This window comes from Pseudopipra pipra, chromosome 4 (assembly GCF_036250125.1).
Source record: "Pseudopipra pipra isolate bDixPip1 chromosome 4, bDixPip1.hap1, whole genome shotgun sequence".
Lineage (NCBI taxonomy): Eukaryota > Metazoa > Chordata > Aves > Passeriformes > Pipridae > Pseudopipra > Pseudopipra pipra.
The window spans coordinates 61,406,181-61,414,497 of record NC_087552.1 but is presented as its reverse complement, the minus strand read 5'-3'; the positions used below and the strand labels follow the sequence as shown (position 1 = coordinate 61,414,497).

The window sequence follows — 8,317 nt, the reverse complement described above, 5'->3', positions numbered from 1 at the left end:
AATAATTATACATTTATTTAGTGTTTCTCTCCTTTCTGTTAAACATGTTCTTTTTCGTGTTTCTTACAGGTCAGGGCCGCATTAGATAGGGTATGAGTTACTTGTTTTTTTGTCGGGAAGAAAGACAAGACAGAGAAACAGTGATGCACACTAGAAGATTCTTTAAGTGAAATTTTGCACTTAATAGACAGGAAAAATGCATAATTTAGGATTTGTTGAAGCTGGATTATTTTTCCCATTAGATTAAAAAGTATGTATTTTTTTTGGTTTACATCCTAACTTAACTGATGATATGTTAGGAACCCCTAAGAAGAAGCCCATCCATATGCTGAAGAAGACCATGGGCTCAATTTCCTGCAGAGGAAGAGTATTGGACAAAGCATTGAAGCAGGTAGAGTGTGCAGCAAACTGGGACAATATGTGCCTCTGATGCTGCTGTGTAATGTAAGGCAATAAGAGGTTGATTGTATTATCTGAATGGAGAATGTGCCTGTTTGTGCAGTCCTTACTGTATACACAGCCAGAATAGTTGACTCCCTGCAGCTAAAATCCATTCAAATCCTCTACAAGTGACATAGGTAATGAGTAGGTAAATCCTTTGTATAGCATTTTTGATGCTTTTGTAATTATTTTTCTTTTTGTTAACATTAGAAACATATTTTTTATGGTAGTTATTTTCTGAACTCCTTCATATTGGGTAACAGCACTATTCCCCCTAGCTTTAAGTGACAAACCTGACAGAGTTAAGGGCCTAATGCCAAAACTCCCACCCATGTGTAAAATCAGAAGAGGCATCAGAAGAGTAAATGAGCACTGTTCTTCCTTCCCTGACTTACACACGTCCCTAGTGACTCTGGCCACATAGTGGGATGCTGGTGTGGTCAGACACCATGAGTTTACAAGCTATTCTGTCCTTCTCCCAGCTCTGTGCCCAGGATTTCCAGCCCCAGAAGGAATGGAAGGGGACCATTACCAGGATCATGTCCCTGGATCATGTCCACCTCTGAGTGATACTTTAACACAAATCATACCTCCACATGGATAAACAGATTCCTTGACTGGCTAGTTTTAAAAGAATTGGAGACATTTTGAGCAGTCCCTTATACCAGCTGTTGGTTCCTCCTTCCATTGTTATGGGTAAAGCATCCCTAATCAGGATGGTGAAGAAGGATGAGTGCCAGTTTTGACGGACCCTCCCACCACACTGTGATGGGAAGGGGAAGGCAGCCTTGGATGGGGATTGGTACTGCATTGAAGGAATTTATGTTTCTGCAGTTTTATCCTCACTGTGCCCTTGACTAAGTCATCAAAAGAGGCCCATTATTCTCAGATCCTCTGTCTTTTCTGTGCTTAGCTTGGAAGAATTCAGACTGAACATACCAAATAAAGTAGATGTTTGTCTATTTTAGTGTTCCCCATTGTATTTGGAAGACAATTTTTACCTTTCCTTAATATTTTAAAATAACTTTCAATTTCTAAGGTGGTAAATAAGCATAAGAAACACACACAGTGCCATACATAGCACGATGACTATAATGGAATAATTGGCACCAAGCAAAAGTTACTGCCTTTTAGGATCTCAGATACTGAAATGATTGAGAATTTTGTGGGTTCATATTTCAAAGAAAATAACTTGTCAAGTAAAGAGATTTAAAAATTAGTGTCTACTTATGCTAAAAATGTTCATAGCATTTTTTTTAATAAAAGAAAGTAATTATCTTTATTTAAAATAAATTACTTAAAATTGTTCTATTTTTTTTGGTAGGAAAATCCTTTATTTTTAGTTCTATTAAAGTATCTGATACTTCTTTTTACTTTGAAAGGAAAATTACTTCAATGTTTCAGATGCTTCAGACAGTAGAGTATCTTGGGCTATCAAAACAGAATACAACAGTCATGATCAGAAACATTTTACTTTAGCATGTAAGCCATTATTTGTATAAAATCACTGATATTCTTAGGATTTAACAGGCATGTTTGGTGAATTTATTTGCATCTTTCCAATGTTTTATGCATTTCTTGTTCCAGTTTCATCTCTGTTATTTCTGTTCCCCTGTCTTTCTTGAATTTATGATTAATGTTTCTTTAGGCAACAAAACAATACATTCCAGACCAAGAGTTATGCAAAGACATAGCAATTTTTTAGAAATAAAACAAGTCAATAAAATACCAGTATATAACAAGTTTCCTCTCCACACAAGAGATCTTTTAGGCAAAAGTTATGCTTAGACCAAAATAACAACTGTCCTAAAAGGAAACAAAAATGGAACAGCAAGAGATGTCTGTGGAAAATTCCAGTCACTACCTGGATCTGGATACAATTGCTAAAGAGGACAAAAGAACTAATGGCATGGATTTAATGGATCAAGTTTCTCTTCTGCAGTTCGTCTCTTTATTAATGGCCCATGAAAAGTGAAGACCAAGAGATTTGCACCAAAGAGCTGCCAGAGACTAAACCAACCATTACCTCTTGAAAGATCGCATCGTTGATGCTTTAAATTAAAACTTTATTGCCATTGTAAAATGTCCGTGAGTTATGAAATATATGGTTTTCAGAGAGTGGTCATTATTTTTTCAGCTAAAGAAGGAGTGTCCTTTCCCCTTGGGAGCAGTGTGAAATGGAGCCCTCTGTAGGTCTTCCTTAGCTGAGATTCCTGGCCAAAGACTATTCAACTTTTGCCATCCACATCTGGTTCTTTCTTTGTTCTATTTGAAAGCAATGAACCAAGCTTTGGGTCACATCTGCAGGCCCTACTCTAACAGTGAAATAAAAAGAACCATATTTATTTATGGAAGAAAGATAATAATTTTCCAACTGATCTAAGACAAAGATGGGGTTTGTTTAGCCCGAAGTAAAGAAGACTCAGCGAGGACCTTATCGCTCTGTACAGCTACCTGAACGAATGTTATAGGTGGGTGTTGGTCTTTTCTGCCATGTAACAAGCAATAGGACAAGAGGAAATGGCATCAAGCTGTGTCAGTTGAGGTTTAAATTGGATATTAGGAAACATTTCTTCACTTAAAGGGTGGTCAAGCACTGGAACAGGCTGCCCAGGGAAGTGATGGAATCAATGTCCTCAGAAGTGTTCAAAAAACATGTGAATGTGGTGCTTAGGGACAGAGTTTAGTGGTGCAGTGCTGGCTTAATGGTTAGATTGGGTGATCTCAGAGGTCTTTTCCAACCTTAATGATTCTATGATTCTATGATACTATGGTTTAGTGGTGAATATGGCAGTAATAGGTTAGTGGTTGGACTTGATGGTCTTAAAGATCTTTCCAACCCAAACAATTCTGTGATTCTCTGATTCTATGGTACAGCCTCCTCCTGCATCTAGCACAGGAATGCCTTGGGAAAAAACCTCCCCTGCCTCAGGCTGCTCTGCACCCACCTGATTTACACCTGAAGGGCAAATACTTTGAGACCTATATACCAGCATGGCCCACAGGGATTTGGATCAGCTGGTTTTGGGGTACAATTCACTAACAGGACTGTTAGTGGCTTAGTGACCACAGCTGGATGGAGAAGCCAGACAGATACCTGTGGAGAGCATTGACTGCCTGTTCAACAACCAAATGTTCTTTGTGTGAAGGAGAAGGTAATATTGTAATGAAGATTCAGAGGTTTGGAGCTCCGTACTGTGACTCAGGAGCATTCAGGCTGTCATGGGTTAAGATTGGCCCCCCCTGAGAGTCGGGGGGCTCAGAGGGGATTGGGTGCCAGGACAGTGTTCCCTGGAGAGCCAATTACCACTCGTCTTGTTCGCTTCTGCTAAAAATCACATATACACAGCTCCGGAAGCTGTTGGCAGTGTTTCTGTTGGTGTCTGCTGCGTGTAGGTGTAGAAGGCCAGGGGGTGGCTGGGCTCCTTCTCCCCCCCTCCGAGGGGGAAGGGGAGCCCTGCAGCCCCCCAACTCTGCCTAGGCCAGAGTTAGAGACAGCATTGGAGTGAGTGAGTGTTTGTGAGGGACGCGACTCACAAACAACTGGTAAGCAAGAGAGAGAGAGAGGCCAGGCCCTCTTCTTCTTTCCCCCCCTTTTTGCAGCCAGGCTGCAGAAGGGGCTGTTTTTCCCTTTCACTGTTTAGTGGGAGTGGTGCAAGGCTCAGCATTGAAGCAGAGCCAAATGGACAGGCTGATAATGGAGCAGCTCGGCGCTAGGGAAAAGAATCCCAGGCAAAATTGGAGACAGGCCAAAGGGCTCGGGAGTTGCCCTACAGAGATTTGACCGGGGGCAGCCGAAAACTGACTTGGAGGAATGAAGATTCCAAACGCCTACTGTGATAAGCTACACTACAGCAGCAGTGAACCGAGGTATGAGACTGAGAGGGAGAGATCACACAGCAGAAATGACACAGGACCAAGGAGAAAGGACTCAGAGCTACCTTCTTAGACTTGGTGAGGAAGGAAGGACTTCCACAAACAGCTGGAGCTTGGTGAGGGGGGAGCGTTCGGGTCCCTGAACACTCCCACGAGAGAGAGACTGGTTACTTATCAGCCTGAAAATGCTTTTCCTGGACTAAAGTTAAAAGGAGAAGCTTTGAAGGGACTGATAGAAGTCTAATATATATATATATAGTTGCTTTTAGTTTGTACAATATATTTATTTACGTAAATAAATGTAAATACTTCCCCTTTCCCCTATAGAAGCCTCTGGCCTGAAAGTTTTCTCTTCGGTGTTAGGATAAATTGTGGGAAGGGGTGGGGAAGCTTGGTAATTGGATTTTGGATTTCTAATGTGGCTCAAACTGCCACACAGGCCTAGCTTCAAAATATCGCTGTGTGAGGGAAATACCTTAATAATTGCTGTGTGCAGAGGCAAAGCTTAGCTCCAAAGAACTACTTTATGCTAGACAAAATTGCTCTCACAGACGCTCAATCACAAGACCTCTTGTTTCTGAATAACAGAAATATTCTCAGCTGAGAAATTTGGTCACTGATAGTATTGAGGCAGCTTGAGAAACAGCCACTTCTCTGTCAGTGGTGGGGAATGTAGCATTTGTAGTTCTTCTGCTCAGGAATTAATGGGACTGCTTTCCAGGACACAGTATAAGGATCTCCTGCAAAAATGATGTAGGTGCCTAAAACAGGCAAAACTAAAGTGCATATACTGAGAACTGTAATTTTGAAATAGTTTTCTTGGATCTCGCTTACATATGGAGGAATCTAAACTCCACAGCTGCCTGATATTATATGATTGTACATTTTAATTTTTTTTTTTAATTTTTTATTTTACAGTGAAAATTGGGTCACTTATGAAGAGTCTTAGAGACTCCGTCTCACCTTCCTGTCCTGCTGGAGATGGTTCAAACACAAATCTCTCACCTTTCCTCCATATGAGAGGCTCAGCCACTGTGATGCTGGTACAGGAGCTGGAGTGTGGTGTGAGTGGCCAGAAAGTGTCTGTTGTCTCTCTAACTGAAGCTGTTCCACTGAACAGAAAAACCTTCTCAAATAAACAGATCAACAAGACCTTGTATCTTCTAGCAGTTTTTACAGTCACCTAGCAGAAATCTGCATACCACCCCTTCACCAACATGCATTTGCATGCCTTTATATGGAAAAATCATTGGAAAATATATTAAAAAATCTGACCCTGTGATCTTTGTTTCCACTTTTTATTAATTGGATTGTGCAAAAGTGCTCTGTGTAGGAGGAACATTTATCAGAAGTATGAAGCTTTTCTTGCTGAATGGAAAGAAGAAAACATGCTCAATAAGCTGGTGTATGTGTCTCATAAGCTAAACTTCAAGTTGATCTTATGATCCCACAAAGCAAAGGGCTGCTTATAAAATATGTCTTAGTTTCAAAGTATAGAATCAAACCCAGTTGTTGGTGGTGATACCTTCTGTGCATTCCTGCTACTATCCACAGAGAAAGAAAGTGCAGGCAGCCCGAGACACTCCCTGGTAGTCTATGCACTCCCTGGTAGTCTATGCACAGAAAAAAACTCAGACAGAAATTTATAATGTTCTTTCTCCCTGTCTCTGTCTTGTTCTCTGTCCAGCTGAGGCCTGACTGCACAGGCATCCTGGCTTATACAGCTGAGAAAGTCAGGTCTCAGTGCCTTCCTGGTTTTATGCAAAGATTTTATTTAGACTCTGCTCTGTTTCCTAAATTCGAGCCTTCTGTGCTTTACTGATGTGCATTTACGGCTGGACAATTCCCATTACTGAGCAGCAGTATGCAGAGCTTTTCGTGGGGCTAGAAAATGAACCTGAAACTAAACAAACCATTGTTTATCTCATTATATGCATCTTCAGAGAGCCAAGAGCAACCCACACAGTGCCACTGTTCTGTGGATTAATTCACAGCTGATGAAAGCAGATTGTTCTTTAAAGCTCTATCTTTGGAATGTGCCCTTATGAGCCTCACTGCCCTGCATTACCCAGTGCCTGTAGGAGTCACAAGACCTTCGAAGATGTACCTGCCAGTGTAGCCTCAGTAAGCACGGTATGCTTTATGCCTGGATAACAAATTTACTTAAATGAGTGTTCACTTGTTGGCTGGCACTGTTTTCCCCCCGTTTTGTCAGATGGATGAATGTCATCGCAGCTAAGGACAGATGAAGGTTTGAAATATTACAAACAGAAGCCTTTCACTAAGATAATATAAACCCAATTTTTGCAAGCATATCTCTGAGGAGGAAATAGGCTAGAGATTATAATGAGGATATTTTCTAACTGTAAAATTTTGTTGAGATGCAAGCAAAAAAGGAAACAATCCACCCAGTAAACCTATCAAACTTAGCTTAATACTGAAACTCCAGTCTTTCTTAAGACAATACTGTTTGAAATTGCCACATCATTCAATTTTAAGTGATTTGCATACCAAATGCAAAAAAATTATTATCTGGAAACTTTCCCCCTCTACCCTCTGAGACATATGGTGAGACAGCAACAGAAATGATGGATGTAGTGGATGATTGCTTGCTGAACCAGTGTGTGAGAAACTATGCTAGGAATAATTCATGTCAAGACATGGTCTTAACTAAAAGACATATTAAAAACAACATCTTGACAGGTTTAATATCTTACAAGATACACATAATCCGTGACTTCTAAGGCATGTGATTATCTCAAAACATGATATTTTGGTATAACTTCAATTTTATGAAAAGATCTCAAGAGATGCTTGATCTAATGTTAAATCAACCTTTCACAAAATAAAGGAAACTTCAAGTCATTCTGATGTATGGTACAGCCTCATCTTTATCTAATACTGTTTCAAATCAGTAGTAATTCCTCAGGGAAAATGGAGTAACAATGGGAGGAAACAGGAGAAAGTGACCCAGTAAACAGGATAATGAGACATTTTGGATGAAAATGTGTTTCATATAAACAAAGGATTTAATGCTTTTTCATGCTGAGAACCCACTGATGCCAAAAAATATGCTATGTCTGTTAATACAGCAGACATGTATTTCACGTGTATTTCTGTCACCTGCATTTTATCAAACAGGAAATTTTACAATAATTGAAGTGACAAAAGATTAAGTTGGATGTTTAGCAAATAGGAAAATCAGATGATGTTAACAAGTAAAACTGGCATTTTTTACCACTGTGATTAATTCATGGTTGTGACAGATCAGTAACAGTGACACCATGAGCAAAGATCCTGGGCGAGGGGACAGAGGACTGAGATGGGACATAGGGACAGGCTGAGCTAGCACTACTTGTGGCCTAGCATGGAATCCTGGGCATGTCAGTTTTCCCATGTCATCTCTTATTTGTCTCACAAGTTGAGGAAGCTGTCCTTGACCAAAGAAATTTTTAAGTATTTTGCACAGTCATTGGCCAGTGAAATCAGCTAATAATGAGTAAAGGTTATAAATATCTTCTACTCTGTAGTGGTTTTATTAAAGGACAGCATCCCCAAGAACTGAAATAAAGAGAGCTGAGATCAGCATGCTGAAGGGCCAAAGAAATAATCAGTACAGGCATCTCTGAGGCTGGGTACAAAGAAGATTGTCTCTTTTACACTCATCTCTCTAAAATGTGTATCTGCCTGATTTTTGAAATTAAATTGGGTCAAATTTAGCAAATGCTAGAGGAAAAAATTCTTACACATCCTGTAGTGACACAGAGTTTAACAGATGCTGACCAGATGGAAACAGACATTTTTTTTTTAAAAATGATCTAGTATTGTCAATTGAAAAGTATACGGTTTTGTGGATTTATTGTGTTCCTCTCTGAAAAAAACTTGCTGATTCTAACCAGTGGTGTTTTTATCTTTCCATAAATTAGGCAAAGGCTGAGATTTCCCTCATCATGAAAGTATAACATACATTCCGGCAAACTAAGAAAGTCATAACATATAC

The 8,317-nt window shown here is 39.9% G+C and overlaps 1 long non-coding RNA gene across 2 annotated transcripts; it reads left to right on the top strand.

Annotated features, from left to right (window-relative positions):
- Positions 1-1,777: 1,777 nt before the first annotated feature.
- Positions 1,778-5,469, top strand: LOC135413460 (uncharacterized). 2 transcript variants are annotated; one of them, XR_010430247.1, is made up of 3 exons: positions 3,700-3,987; positions 4,086-4,395; positions 5,236-5,469. It is a non-coding gene; the product is annotated as an uncharacterized LOC135413460 (long non-coding RNA). The 2 variants fall into 2 exon arrangements; XR_010430246.1 differs by having other exon boundaries at positions 1,778-4,395.
- The last annotated feature ends 2,848 nt before the right edge of the window (positions 5,470-8,317 follow it).